General features: G+C 31.4%; 1 long non-coding RNA gene across 1 annotated transcript; it reads right to left on the bottom strand.

Annotated features, from left to right (window-relative positions):
- Positions 1–4,890: 4,890 nt before the first annotated feature.
- Positions 4,891–16,196, bottom strand: LOC121125964 (uncharacterized). The gene is made up of 4 exons (XR_011782282.1): positions 15,837–16,196; positions 15,536–15,694; positions 15,366–15,463; positions 4,891–5,991 (listed from the first exon to the last, which is right to left on the bottom strand). It is a non-coding gene; the product is annotated as an uncharacterized lncRNA (long non-coding RNA).
- Positions 16,197–17,194: the final 998 nt, after the last annotated feature.

The raw sequence follows: 17,194 nt of genomic DNA, 5'->3' as shown, positions 1-17,194 counted from the left end.
AAAAATGATCTCATCTAACTGCAAGCTAAATTATGTTCCAGTAAGAATGCTGCACAATTTATCTTCTATGTTTTCAGATATTTAATCTATTCTTCTATAAGTCTATAAGTGAGATGTATAAACTTTATAATTTGGCCTCGTGACTTATGTCGAAATTGTGTACATTATCTTTCTTACGGCCCAATCGTGTAATCCTTACCAGATCTAGCAATTTGCAAATATATGCTGTAGGAATCATTCCAACCGTTAGCAGATTGTTGTGAACTGATTAGAACATATTTCCGATAGTTTTTTGTGCCTTGAACTTGGCTCGAAGCAGAAAACAAACTGGTTTCACGATTCTCAGGGACTTTAGATTTAAATAGTTGAAGAAATAAAAGATTATTGATGTACAAAATATCATAATAAATTTTTATACTTACTAGACGTCCTTTAAGTATTTGCTTGAAGTTTTAGGGTACAGAATTTGAGTTTTAGTTTATGTACCTATCTTATTTTTTGTAAGCTAAGCCCATGTTTTTAACTAAAGTAAAAGTATTTATTCAATATAGTCTGTTTGCATTTGAGAATAATAGTAAAATATAAAGGGAACAATAATGAAGTACATTTATACAATCTCAATATACGTACTTTTATCCTATCAACCGGAAAATATTCAACATATTAATTGCTGCTGCATTGTAAACACATTTTTTAAATTTTGTAGATCAATTTGTTCGATTTATGTAACAATATGTAATCTAAGCTTTTTTCCTCTATCGCCCCCCAATCTCTTCTACTCGCATTTACGCCTCCCTACATCAAAGCACCGCCCCCAGGGGAGTGGTATGGCCCACTTTGGGAAACGCTGCGATAGAGGAATTGACAGAGGAACAGGACCGCATGATTTCTTTAAGAATATCATACAATGGGAGGTTTAGTGGTGTGTCCTGATTTGTTCCGATCATATTTATATATATTCATTTTTTTTAAATTTAGCTCACATTTCTCATTTCCTGCTATTGTATCATTACATGTAATTATATAATTAGAATAAAGTATTATAGGTGAGGCTAAACAACAGCATATAAATTATGATATACATAAGAAAGCAATAACAAAAAGAAAAGCTCTACATACGGAGGCGTCCATTAAAATCTGAACACTTACTATGCGCACTATCTAAAGCGAAAAATATGAAGTAAAACCCTACTTAATTATTTACAAAATTAAATATATTCATGGAAAATAATATACAAATGAACAGAGGATTTACAAATTAATAAACAATTTGCCTCATTTTGAAGATTTTGCTCGTATTACTTGCCACTAAAACATTTGATGCACCTTCAAATTCAATATTTTTATTTCTTCAATCCCTTATCGCCATTAATGTGTAAGTTCTCAAAAAAATCTCGGAAGGAATAAAGGTAATCCCTGGTCTCTTTATATTTTGACATTAAACGCATACTGAGAGCAACTGAGTGTCTTCTAGAAGTGGTGATGGTTAGAATGATTATACATTACGCTTTGATTTCGAACAAATCTCAGAAGAGAAAGATTAACAAAAAGATAGTAAGTTTCCTATTTGACAAAGAATTTCTATTTTTTCAGATAATTTATATATATGTTTAAATTTGCGTTCGGTTATAGTTGTGCCATGAATACATAATGCAATTTTAAATTATCAAATATTTGAAAGAATTAATAAAGTTGGTGAACTTTTGCATAAACATGGCAAAAAGTAGACTATCTCCTTATTTTATAAGATGACTATTAGACGGCTAACAACTTAAATTAATTTGTTTTTTATAATAAAAATGGATTTTATTTTATTTCTTTCAAAATAAGTTATTTTTGCTTCTAGTCGACAATTTGTTCCATTTTGGAATCTTTAATTATTTAAGAAAAATTATTAGTTCCTCAAAATGACTTATGAACGTTTGGCTTAGCTTCAAAGTACTATTTTTTTACCTAGTAGCCGAACTTGAAGCAGTAGTTCTCTGAGCTAGGCTAGTTTCGAGTAATATGGTGTGAACACACTCAAATATAGATGAAACTACATTTTTCTTTAGGATACGGCGAGAGAGAAGGCATTTTTCTATGAGGATTTGAATCTGTTCGCTCAGATTTATAGTCTTCTTGTCTAAAATATTTGCTGCAAAACCATGAATTTTTATTCAGTTCCTTACCTTTCTTATAAGTTTAATAATGGAAACTTTTAGTATTGGTACATTTGTTCAAAGTTTACCTTAAATATCATTAAAAGAGAAATAAATAGATAGATAGTCCTAAGAAATCGTAAATTTAAAGTCCTAATTCACCTATGAAGAAGATTTCATTTTTCATATGTAGCCTACCAAAGAAAAATGTCCTACTTTGGATTGCTGGAGTAACCTGATCTGCACTTTGGCGCACTGGCATTGTTTTTAATTAATTATGAATATTTTTACTTAATTTCGATACATTAATAATTAAATACAAAATTTCAATTCCTTTCAGATCCAATTCTCTTTGCTTCTATTATTAAGTAGGTGATGGTCATCCAAACATAAATCCCCTCAAAGCCACTGTCAGCCATCACTGGGACGCCATGACAGAGTACTATATCAACAGCAGGTGCCAGACGTTCCGCCACCTCGTGGAAGCCATAATTGCCGCTAAGGGCTGCTACATTATTGATTAAGTGAGCTCAGATACACATCTATTTATAAAATTAATTTTGTTGAAATTCTATTGTTAATTAATAAATTATATCTGGTTGAAGTTTAAAATTCAAATTTCAAGGCCGTGTATATACTTGATGTAAAAAATAAATTCGGATTTTTCCTTATGTTGATTTTTGTTCCAGATTATTTTCATATTGACGGACCATATTTCACTTATCAACTTACATAGTAACTGATAACTGTAAACACAAAATTGGATTCAAAATTTTACCATATATATATATTTATTTTATTAAAGGCAATTTCAAGGATAATAATAATTTTACTCATAATGAAGAAAATAAAATGTAGTAATCTTTGAAAAAAATAGTCATAAGAAGCAATAAAAAATGAATGGCGTTCATTTTTTTCCCCCACGTACATACAAATAGTTATAAATGATTATGTGTTTAAAAAAAATATATAATTGACTTCTTAACTTCGGTACACTTTTATTGGAATAACAGAATATCTTCACAAGTCACAAAGTTATTGAATGTGGAATCATCTTCTAAACAACTACAATATTTATTTGTGAAATAAATATACAATAAATGATTTACTAAACCTTTTACGGTTTTTTAGCCAGTCCATATGTTTTATTCTATTTTTTTAATGAATTCAAAAAGAACTTAAAAAAAGGAGACAATATTAAATACAATATGTACAATATCATAATAGCTACGATTGACGTTTTAAAATCAAATGACCTAAATAAAATACAAAACTACACAAGAATAAAATTTATATTTGGCAACAAGAATAATAAAAGTATAAATACTACACTTGAGATCATTTCAACATAGCTTTATTTGAGTACAGGTGGGAGTACCAAGGCATGGCTTGGATTTGTTTGTTAAACTATAACACATTGTTTTTCAACTCCTTTCTTAGTTTGATCAAACGAAAATATTAATTTACTTTGGCTTAAACACATATTTAAAAATTATTATTATTTTACATGGAAAAAAAATATATATATTTAAAATTGAGAACACAGATAGTGATGTACTTCTTTTTCAAGAATATTTTAGTACTTCCGTCTTGCATCAAAAACTATAAGCCCTTTTACTTTTTTACAATAACACCATATGTTTTGTGTCAACAAATTTTAAAAATTGCAATTCAGTTCAATTGGAGTTTGATTTCCTATTGTCATCAATGTATTCAAATCCTTCGACCAAACATGATTTGATTAAATAATACAAGTCAACAACTAAAATTACATTTAATAGTTTATTAATATATATATTTTTTAAATAATTTTTTTATATAAATTTTTTTGTTAGGAACAATGATTGGCCCCATGAAGATACCATGCTTTATAAGAATAATTTTTCTTTATTTCTTTTCCCCATCCCCCTTCCCTGTTTTCATTTCTAAACACTCACCCCCCTTCCAATAGAACAGATCCTCTTCAAAGTTGAAAATCCAGTGTGGAATGGGCATATGAAAAAAAAAGAAACATAAAATTAACATGGTAACCCTGATATTTTGAAGAATATTTTGGAGGAGAACAGCTTAGCTGTCATGATGCTTCATTTCATCAGCTACAAGCAGTTGTGAAGTGGATGGGGGAAACGTAGAAGGAAGTAAATAAAGGCAATGGCAAGAATTAATCCAATATGGATCCTTAATTCAACTCTGAGTCCAACAAGGGCTTACAATAATAACTCTGCAACTAAAACTTAATATTACTCTTCGTCTTTTATGAACACTCAAATGTTCAATCAGGTTTTGAATATAATATATGGGTTTTTAAGTTTCACCAATAATGAATTCTATTACTTAATTTAATAGATTTATTCTTTAATTATAGTATTGACTCAGTAATTTTGTTTGAGTGGTCGTCAAAGATGGACACCAGCAAAGAGAAAATACGCTATATTGTACAGTTTTTCTTCGAACAAGGAGGAAAAACAAGTAAGGCGGCAGAAATATAAATAATAGTGGGTCACAATCAAATAAAATTTTCATATTGCTCATATTTGGAAGAACTTTATGTAAACATTCATGATATTTCTTAAAAATAAAATTACATTGATTTATGACCAGAAATTAAATTCAAATTTAGAATACTTCATGCTCAATAAATTGGGAAATCCTTCACTTTGATTGAGAATGTAATTATCTCTAATTGCTTCATTTGTGCATCATAGATTCAATGATGTAGTATTTATTTTCATAAATGAGAGGAACTAAATATTTTTGACTATTTATTTTGTTGATCATTACATAATGGCCAATGCTAAAAATAAAATCATAATACATAAAACATATCTATATCACATCACTCAATAAGTCTCCCATCGAATTAAAAAAACAAACATTTTGTAACAAAATTCCACTTTATTCATTACCGTATTCTTCTTTAAGAGTGATACATTCTTTCCAACGCTCCTTCAACTATTCGATGTCATTTGTGTAAAACGATTTGTCTTTGCTATTGAGTAGGCTTCAGTTGCGATAATTAATTTTTAAATTAGCCAAGTTTACTTCCCTGGAGCATCATTTTTATCTTTTAAATTTTTGGGGAACCCCATTTTAGAACAACTGATCCAGAGGATCATTTTAAATGGGCAAAAAGCCTATTGTTACTGGGTTCCGAATCTGAAGAAGGGTACAGCGGATGGGCAAGCAATTTAAGAAGTAATTCATTCAATTTAACCATTGTTTCCATTGACCTGTGATTTTGTGCATTGTCTTGGTGCCTTCTTTTGCACGTGGGGCCGTTTCTTTTAATTTCTGCCTTCAGTCATTCCAATAAAGCATATAACAGTGTTGCTTATTTCTTAGCCTGTCCCAAAATACGGATTGCTGTTCAAGTTCAACATACATACTAGTCAATAATAGTTGATTTCCTTGTTCTAGAGTTTCCATAATACTTATGAAAATAAATCTTTTGCTTGAACAGTATTTTTACACATAAAAAAACCATTTTTTAATCAAACCACAAAATTACTTTCGATCCATTGTCTTGACAATTACAAAACTCGAATCCCTTAAACGTCTGGAATCTCTATATTAACTGTCAGAATGCGATGAAATTTTGAGAGGTAATGTTGGAAGGTTAGAAATTACGTGTGTCTGTCGACAATATTACCCTATAATATATTTGTTAGAGAGTGGAATTATTGAATGATGAGTTACATAAATAAATATGTCGTAATACAATAACTAAAATAAATTAATCAATCAATTAAAAGAAAATATAGCAATGAGATAATTATAAAACAAATTTAATAAACATAAAATGTGTAAAAATACATGTTTAAGTAGTGGAATAAAGTGATGAATAAGTTGCCTTGATTTCACATTTTGATGAGGATAGAAATTCATTGGATTTATAGGGGGATTTAAATAAGATTATTTCCAAAAATACTGAATTATACCAATACATTATTAAAAATTTATAAACATTGTTGAAAGTTATATGAAATATCCCTTTTAGGCTTAAGATTGATCAATTACGTGACATATAATTTTCACTCTATTTCAAAAGGACTTATTGACTAGTGGTACCTCATTCATAGTCATGACTCAGTTGATGACTGAAGAAATGAAGAAACTCCATCCATAATTGAAAAGAGCGAGGAAAAACAATATTGATGCGGCGAAAGGTGATAAGGATGTGTTAAGTACCTCAGACTAAATAATCTTTCTTTATAACTATTTAATTATATCGTACCGCTGATAAATTGATAGAGCATCGTGAAAAAATCCAAAAACTATTCATTACAAGTTCTGTTTGCACTAACTTAAGGAACTCTATTTGAATGGACTTTAACAATCCCAAAGTTATTAACTAACTACATGCCCTCAAGTTAATTGGAAAACTTTTTTGATAAAAAATAAATCAATCTTGCTAATGGGGAGAAATTAGTCCAATAAATCCTTAAGCAATACATAATAATTTCAAATATCTAATGTTTGACTGCATATTAGCCATGGATAAAGTGGTAAAAAGACATCATGAGAAGAAATAGGAAATGAAAATCATAAAGTGGATTCGTCTTCCGTTAGAAGGATGCTGATGGACTAGTTGGACAGTTCACAGCTCTAAAATAAAAAGGTCCAAGTTTGAAGTAAAATCATCAAGAGATAAAATCTCAAGCACTTTAAAGCTTTTGGTGACAACAAATCCTGACACATGGTCATTTACCCATCCCAGTAACGATAGATAATTTCAAAATTTTAATTTTGTTCCAAAGCATATTTAATTGTAGTTGATTAGCAACTAAGCCTTTATATTAGCCTGATCCGAAATGATTGAGACAGTCTCGTTGAAATGAAAGGAGAAGAGTAAGCTACAAGATTCTACCACTATCGATTTTCTAATGAATTTTATTGTGGAAGAACATTCCATAGTTATTCAGAGACTAAATAGCTAATGCCTAGGGACCCCATTTGGATATGTTTCTCCATTCGTCGCTGAACATGGAGACTCACATTATTCGATAGTACAGGGAACGGGGATCAAATTGTCGCCTACTTTAAACCTTGATAACTTGAAGACGACATTATCAAATAAAAAACCGGTTACCAAATAGGAAAGCTATTCTCGTCAGCTGACGATACGTAGTTCAGTTAGCATCATGCCGTCATCATATGAGAAGATAAAGAGCTATAAGTGGAACGAGGACCTTTCGAGGTCCGCCGTAGTCATGGCATTGGTTAATAATGGAGGTGAAATCTCCAATTCAACGATTGCTTCAACCTTGAGAGTGAATTTACGGACAGTTGAGCGTATCCGTAAGAAGGTAGAGGACACCTGGGATGTTGATGTCACTATAAAGAGGCACCGACAGGAAGGTTAGGCACACGAAGTGAGTTTCGGTTCATATGTCACGAGTTTCGACTTGGATTATCACGACAAGAGTGAATTGATGAACTTAAATCTTTGTATGGCGATGAAGCACTATCCTATAGCACTGTGAATAACTGGTTTACTGAATTCAATAGTATCAATAGTAGCTGACGCTCACTCAAAGATGAATTTTGTGAAGGTCGTCCAAAAACAGCCATTGTGGTAGAGATAATTGATGCAGTGCGTGAAGTGATAATGCAAGATCGTGATATGACATACCCAGAGATAGAGGCACAAAAACACAAATCTCGTGTAACTAGCAAGCGGGAAGTGTACAAGAAGTTGCAAATAATGTTGCAATCCCTTGGCATGCACGTATAATAAACAAAGTTACTGAACGAATGTTATGTACTGAAGTAATCATTAGCAATAATCGTGTGCTAACTACAGCTAATTGTGAAGGATATTTTTATAGATATGGAGTTTATCTAAGTGTAATATTTTAGTTGAACCAAATTAAACAAATTAAACTTTCAACATCCTGAAATCAATATATCAGAATTAAGTCATTATAAAAAATTATTAACACAATAGTCAAGGTATCTATGACATTTGTAGATCACAGATAGGGTGTCCTCTACCACCGAACTGAACCTCCGTGGAACCCTTTTCAGTCTATTGAATCCGTAAAACAAAGATCATGGAAGGAGCAACAGGTCATGCTAAAATTCTTTCTTTGAGGACGGGAAACAATGTTGGCATATATGTATTATTTCCAATGGAGATTACATTGAAGGGTACACAATACATTTGAATGATTAAATATGAAATTTGTGTTTTATTTAATAATTCTCGGTACTTTCTTGACGGAAAGTATTCAAAACGTTAGTAACGTAAACACAAAAGCCCCGGACCACTATGAAAAGTCCCGAGAGATTACATCTCCAAATGTATATAAAGGACGCGTTGTTTTATAATAAAGTCAGAATTAAAGTAACTATCAACCTCGTCATGCACTATCCGTATCCAATAGTATCATTCCATATAATTACTTCATTGTATCTCACTGCCTAATGAGTATATGGAGCTCAAATAGTTGTACGTTAATTAATTTGGCCACTATCAGAAGACCCAAAAGGAAACTGCGATCCAGGTTTTCGATATCTTTTACGTCCATTTTTTCCCTCAAGAGGGAACAACACTTCAGAAATTGAGCTACATTTAATAACAATTACAAAAGCAACTTACAAATAAGCCTTCATAAAAATTGTACGTTCCACACAAAAGGAATTTATCTACTGGATTCAAAAAGGGGTAAATTCTACATTTACCAACAAAGAGGGCCTACTTTAATTAAACATCTTGATGAAATAAAAGATTTTTTTAAGATTAGGAACGCTTCAATTTTGTTTTCAATGGTGGAAAAAATGACGCCATGTATATTTTCTTCTATGATAAATATTTAGAAACTTCATTCGTATATATTTGATCGTGGAGCGTTGCAAATTATCCAAATATATTATCGAAATAACCGTTCATTGTTGATTTTAAGCACAAAATCATGTTAAGTGATGGAGCTCATTTTAGGCTCAACGGCTTTGTTAATAAGCAGAATATGCGTAATTGGTCATGCAAATATCCACAGTTGCTTTATGTGACATCATTACATCCCGAAAAAATTACTGTTTGTTGTGGACTTCATGCTAGAAGGATCATTTGACCATATTTTTTCTTTGATGATGGCAAATCACAAGTTACAGTATATTGAAATTTGCTAGGACACCTTGATAACTGTTTTTTTTTACCCAATTACACGCTATGGACTTGGCAAAGATGTGCTTTCTACAGAATGATGCCACTTGTCAAATCAATTTATTGTAAAGCAAATTTGGTGAGTGTGTTATTTCGAGAAATGGACCAGTTGATTGGCCGCCCGATCGTGCAATTTAACACCTTTAGATTATTTTCTTTGGAGTTACGTGAAGTTATTGGTATACAGCAATAAGCTGACGACGTTTGAAGAGCATTCAGAGAAAATACTGAATGACAAACTGATGCAATTTATTGTAAAAGTATTAGATAACAGTATTCATCGATTGAATCGGTTCGGTAAACTTAAACGGTTCACGCTAGAGAAATCGGTTTTCTTGCATAAATGTATATGGTACAGAAGAAATAAGTTTGACAAAAATTTTAACCGTTTGTAAATTATTTATAAAAAAAAAGTGGAAGTTATCTTACTGAAAAATCCTTTGTATAAAATAACCCTCTACATAAAGTACATCATTATATAACGGGTGGGCAAAAGTCCCACTACTACTTCGATTGCACGCCATCTGTTGATGTGACGTGTATCTCAGTTTCGCTGTTACTATTGTGTTGTACAGACACCCAAATTTTATAATCGATAAATATACGCCCCAAGAACTACCAGAAATAGTGACAATGTTTATTAAAAATAATCGTTCTATTATGGCCACTCAGCGGAAATTTTATCAAAAATATCCTTATCGTCCAGTGCCTCACAAAACCACAATTTATCGTTAACATGCGAGTTTTGGACAGTACGGTAAGACAGCAGACATACCTCGTTTTGGAAGACAACGGACGTCTCGAAAAAGCTGAAAATGTGGCTCTGGTGCGGGATAGTACTGCAGAGTCTCAGGAAACATCAATTCAGTGAAGTGCTTCCCAGTTTCACATTTCTGCATGTAGTTTAAGGCGAATTTTAAAACTGATTTGAAAATGTTCCCTTATAAAAATCAATTAGTCCATAAACTATTACACAGAGATCATGATCAACGGGTTGAATACAGTAATGCAATCCTAAGACTGTGTGGTGATATAAAAGATTTTTCGTCTAAATTGATAATGAGCGATGAAACCCATTTTCTTCTTAGTGGCCACGTCAATTAACAGACCAGTCAGTTTTGGCTAATACACACTCCTCAATTAATTCATGAAACATCATTGCATCTACTAAAAACAACTGTATGGTGTGGTATTCATGCTAGAAACATTATTGGTACCTATATTTTTGTAAATAACCGATGTGTTCAGGTCATTGTTAATGCTGAAAGGTACCAAGACATGATCCGAACTTTTCTTGTGCCTGAAATGAAACAGCAAGGTCTAGAGGACATGGGATTTCAGCAAAAAGGGGCCACGGGACACATAGGCCGTTCAACAATTCAATTATTATTGAATGCCATTTTTCCACGAATACTAATTTTGAGAAATGGCATATTTAGCATGGCCAGCCAGATCTCCAGATTTAACAGCACCATACTTTTTCTTACGGGGTTTTTTATATCAAAAGTTTATGTGAATAACCCCCAAACGATTAAACATCATACCGACAACATTCCTCTCGAAATTGAAGAAATTCAGCCTGAAATGTTGCAGGATGTCATGAAAAATGTATTTAAAAAGCCAAAAGTTGCATAGCGAATTGTGGTCACCATATAGCTGATATAATTTTCCAATCAAAACAAAAAAAAACCCAGAAAATTTAAAGACCATATAAACTTTTTATGAAATTAATTTTTCAGATACAATCAAAAACATGGATACATTTTATCAACTTTAAAATCAAAAGCAAAGCTAAGGAAATTTTCAACAAATTCTCAATATCAAGTTTGATAACTAATAATAAATAAAAACAAGACTGAAAATGTGAACAGTGTTTATGGTTCGGGTACTATAACAGCCAATCATACTAAACTTCGTCTTTGTTTATTCACTTTCTGCAATTTATTACGTCAAAGATGCACAATGCTATGGAAAGCCAAATGACGAAAATGTGGATAAAATAATGGAAATTGTGGAGTCCAACAGTCTTGTACTCTCTGTTTGGTTTGCTAAAAGATAAACTTTAATTATTATTTTCTTTTAAATCAATTAAAAAGAATGGTTTTCTTTTTACTAATGATTGCTATTGTTGAATAAAGATTATTGTATAGCTGCAATGAGCATCATGGGTCCCAACGGCATTTCTTGGCTAAAAGCAACATTGTAAATAATTTCAATCAAAAATAAAATATATTTTAAACTTCAGACAGCGATGCGATACTGGGGACGAGGAAGCATGTGGAATCTCTTCAGCAAGTAAACACCGAAGAAACATTCGTACACTTGAATCAAAAAAGATACAAGAGACCATAGAATGGAAGAGGAATCTACTTCGTCAAAAATTACCATCACTAGACCCACAACACAAAAAAGGAGAACCGAAAATAGTGAAAAAAAGCTCAAATCCCTTCTTGACAGCTTCGATTAAAAAAAAATCTACGGCGGCTAATTCCAAGTTGTCAAATGGACCCCCAGTTACAAAAAGGGTGCCTATGTTTTGTGCTTTAGTTTCTACAGGAAGTAGCAAGAGCATTCAACGGATTTGCAGATACCTTGGCCTCTCAATCATCCAACAAATCCACTAAAAAACCTTTATTTGGGGGGGACAACACACGAGGCCCGTTTAACAATTCAATGACTCAGTTGGAGGTTTTTTTGAAAATGTTATTGAGGAATTTGAGACGGCATTTAAAGGTGATTGGTAGACAAGAGCAATAAAGACTGAGAGCAAAGTGACGGAGTCAGGACACAAGAATTCTTATCCAGAATCCGGCAAATCGTCAATGAGGTTTTGATGCTATGACACAAGAAAATAAAGACTTTATGCGCTATGCAAGCTTGACCGAATGTCGAAACAGTGGAAAGACTGACGCAAAATGACTTTAATATTTATACACAACAGACTATAACATTAGATTTACAAAGCTATAAGTCTATAATATATAAACACCTTATAAAGTGCAAAGTGTCTTAAAACTATTTAAAACCCCAGGAAAATAATCAGGTTGTGGGTTTGAAGGTAGGGTTAAGTATTATTAATATTTAAATACTTCAAATTGCCTACATACATATATTACAAATGAGTTGTAGCTCTTATTTTGGACAAATACTTATTCTGGAACAGATGTGAAAAAATATCAATCCGAATATTGTGGAATGAATACTCAGGCCATTTTAGGTAAGTAAATGTTCAAGCACTTGTTTTTAATCAAGTTATTTTTAGTATTAAATACATATGTATATGCATATAAATTTTAATTACTATTTCAGAAAGTCAATAAACTCTTCAAATATTTCAATAGTAAATATAAAAATCGAATCTAAGGCTAAGCTATGAAGGTGATTGCTATATGGATCTTGTTACTGTTAGTAATTTCCGCTAAAGGCAAAAGTTTGTTCATTTAGTCTTCATTAATTTTTACCACAAAAATATTTATGAATATTATTAAAAATTAGAATTGGTGCTAAATAATGTTATTTTCCGTTCGACAACCGTGGTAGGCATACAATGTGGAGTATTTAACAATACACAAATCTCGTGTAACTAGCAAGCGGGAAGTGTACAAGAAGTTCCAAATAATGTTGCAATCCCTTGGCATGCACGTATAATAAACAAAGTTACTGAACGAATGTTATGTACTGAAGTAATCATTAGCAATAATCGTGTGCTAACTACAGCTAATTGTGAAGGATATTTTTATAGATATGGAGTTTATCTAAGTGTAATATTTTAGTTGAACCAAATTAAACAAATTAAACTTTCAACATCCTGAAATCAATATATCAGAATTAAGTCATTATAAAAAATTATTAACACAATAGTCAAGGTATCTATGACATTTGTAGATCACAGATAGGGTGTCCTCTACCACCGAACTGAACCTCCGTGGAACCCTTTTCAGTCTATTGAATCCGTAAAACAAAGATCATGGAAGGAGCAACAGGTCATGCTAAAATTCTTTGTTTGAGGACGGGAAACAATGTTGGCATATATGTATTATTTCCAATGGAGATTACATTGAAGGCAACACAATACATTTGAATGATTAAATATGAAATTTGTGTTTTATTTAATAATTCTCGGTACTTTCTTGACGGAAAGTATTCCGAACGTTAGTAACGTAAACACAAAAGACCACTATGAAAAACCCCGAGAGATTTCATCAACAACAATGGCGACATGGATTTTTTAGCCAGAGTATTAAAGAGTACGCAATTAATACGCACACCATCGCTGGATGACCAATACCGACATCTTAATATCAAAATAGACAACCTAGAAATCACTGTGCTCATCAACACCAATACGATAAAGCAGAACAAGAAACTGCTTGCGAAACCAAAGATGGGGAGAGACTTACCAGTTACAGGAGTCATATTGATTATATCATAATGAGACGACATATAATCATAATGAATAATCACTCATCACAGCCATATTCAATGGAAATTCAATGAAATTCAATAACAATGATATCGAGCTTATCATAAATATTCAAAATCTGCAAAAACCTTTTACATTCCCTGAAGCGCTTAAATATTCTCCAAAAGAGAAAAAATATGGAAATAAATTTAAAAACTAATTTCAAACATGAGGATAATGTTAATCTTATAACCGAGAAATGGATCTCAGAGTGAACCTTTTCAATCATTTACAAAGATCAGAAGAAAAAGTCACAAAAAGTCAACTTTGAGTGTATTGAACCTATAAAACAAAATTTGTGGGAAAAGACAAAGGCTTTTGCCAAAAAGTCCGTATATAATTTTTTCGTAGACCAAAAAAAACGTTGGCATATGTGTATTGCATTTAATGGACATACATTTTAATGATAAAATGGGAAATTTGTATTTTCTTTCACAATTTCCGGTACTTCCTTGACACTATGTACTATTTTGAAGTTATGCACAGCTTGAGAGAAACAATACGAAGAAAACATCCGGAATATTGGAAAAAGTGTTCATACTTTTGTTTCACAATACAAGGATCGGGGATTAAATTGTCGCCTACTTTAAACCTTGATCACTTGAAGACAACATTATCAAATAAAAAACCGGTTACCAAATAGGAAAGCTATTTTCGTCAGCTGACGATACGTAGTTCAGTTAGCATCATGCCGTCATCATATGTGAAGATAAAGAGCTATAAGGGGAACGAGGAGCTTTCGAGGTCCGCCGTAGTCTTTGCATTGGTTAATAATGGAAGTGAAATCTCCAATTCAACGATTGCTTCAACCTTAGGAGTGAATTTACGGAGTCTTCAGCGTATCCGTAAGAAGCTAAAGGACACCTGGGATGTACTCTATACCTACTCTATACCTATATGCTCGTCATAGTTTTGATTTTCAATAAAAAAGTTAAAAAATGTATATTTTGTGTTGTTTTTTGTAGAAAAATATTTTGGCGACAATTTAATATCAGAATATTGCATATGGATGGTATCTATTCATTTTACCACTTTCTGCTGAAAACTATGCATCAAGTACCTAAGTACTAAAACTCATTTGCACGGAAATAATAGTTCAAAATATTGAATATAGGAGGTGTCAAAACATACCCTTTCCATCCCTTTCTATTTCTAGATGTTAAGAATATTGGCAAACGTTCAACTTTCTACTTATATGTGGGTGAATGCAGCACATGGAATAATGTGTTCTGCAATGTTTTAACGTTAATTGATATTTTCTATGACTACCTAAAAAGGAAGTATCAATTTTTCAACAATCTTAACCCTTTATAAAGTTATATTTAATAACAATCTTATCTGAATCACATGGTTGCTTTCAAAGATTAAAAAATATATATTTAAAAAGTTGATTTTTTTATTTTGGAAGAATTGGAATTGATTTGTTTTATAAGATGGACTTGTTCATCTTGATCCGCATAGCTTATTAAAGAGACATTTGTACATTTAAAAATACAGTGCTCTAACATTTAAGTTAAATTAAGATTGAATAAAACCAATGAATTCCTTTGACAATATTTGTTGAAAATTTAATAAGGCAATCTTATTAATCACTTACCCCAACCATTTAAATAAAGGTGAATCCAGAAAAGATTTTTCTCTCAAAAAAACGTGGAGAACAATTTCAAATAGAGAAGACATTCCTAATCCATTTTTCTATAATAAAAAAATGGAATATATATATATTAAAACAGTAAACAAAAGACACATTTTTTGTAATTTACTTACTTTAATTTCCAGCATGAATACATCTTCAAGGTACTACTTTATGAAGAAAATGATAACTTTCTTCCAAATGAATAAGACATTATTGCTGTACATTATTTTAGATGGTGCATAGTCTTCGAATTCCTTCATTATATTCCGATTTCAAGAACTCTCTCTCCTCTGAAAAATGAAGATTGATATAGGTTCATTAAATATATCACGAAATCTGTAGAGGATCCACTCATTGACAAAGAAATAAATAATACAAAATAGACAGATATATAATGAAAACGCAATTTGTAAGATAAGGAGATAGGCTTACGGTTACTACATCATATATTGTTTTATCCATTTGAATTTATGAATGAAGAACATAGAGATTCTGTTGCAAATCATCCAAATTTATCTGCATACGTTGGGCTTTCAAATATGAGGATCGAACCGTTTTTTGAGATGATTCGTATTTTATTTGTTGAGTTACACAGTATTAAACGAGTAAAAAATGCTGTAAGTTATTTTAAAGCCAGAAATTCTTCTACTTTACTTTGAGTAAACAATCAACATGATGAGGAATAAGTGGACTGTCGACTAGAGTTGAACTTGTTAATGTTTTTTTTTAAAGAGTACTCGCATATGCGTGCTATATCATGTTACATGTGAACTTCACAAATGCAATATATCTGATACTAGCGGCAACTGTGTTTCTTATATATGTTGAGAGTAAATTCTTTTTTACGTATAAGGACGTATCACATTTCCAGTCATCTAAACATTTCTACAACATTATAAAGGTAGGGATGTCCGCTGGATGTGGGCTCCAGGGAATGTAGCCTCCGCCAAATTATAAAATTTTGGGTTTTTACTAGAAAATTTCATATTTGATTTTTTATTTCAAAAAATTTAATTTTCAAATTTTTGTCCAAAAAACTTTATTTTCTGTGAATATCTGAGGATTTTTGAAGTATTTGTTTTTGAAAAAAATTTAATAATTTAATTTTTTGTGAGATTCTGTGGATTTTTGAAATGTTTCTTAGAAAAATTTAATTTCAAAAAATTTTATGTTTGAAATTTCAGTTTAGAAATTATGAATCCCCCTCCCCTCAATTAATTAAATAACAACATCGTCATTATAAAATTAAATGTAAAAGGTGAATATTGTCTATTTTGATTGTCAATACATAGAGATATATGAGAGTACCGAGGAGTTATGGATATTTAAGAGACGTGGGTAGTACTTTCCAGTTATTGAATCAAATCAATACTGGTCTGATCCCTTTCTGTAGGGACTTTGAATGGAATATTAAAATTCACACATGACCACAAAAAGTAACAGTTACAATACGGAGTTATAATGTAAAAAACAGTCAAGGCTTTTATTTAATTACATTAAAATAGGTTTCCAAGATTTTCTAGAACCTTTTGGGGTTTTTTAAACTGAAATAGCATAGAAAAGGATATCCATAAAGTCTATATCAAGTGTTTCTGCAGGGGGAGATTGAAGATTTACTAGAAAATTTAATATTTAATTAAGTTTTAAAAAAATATATATATAAAAAAGTATGGACTTTTCAAATTTGTCATATTTTAAATTTAAATTAAATACAAGAAGAAGTAGGATTCGGTAAAAATATTATAAAGTGACTTTGAAAATTTAGGCCTGAGTCAAGTATCTATACCTCA

The sequence above is a fragment of the Lepeophtheirus salmonis genome, chromosome 11, assembly GCF_016086655.4.
Source record: "Lepeophtheirus salmonis chromosome 11, UVic_Lsal_1.4, whole genome shotgun sequence".
Lineage (NCBI taxonomy): Eukaryota > Metazoa > Arthropoda > Copepoda > Siphonostomatoida > Caligidae > Lepeophtheirus > Lepeophtheirus salmonis.
This window is presented reverse-complemented; position numbering and strand designations above follow the sequence as displayed.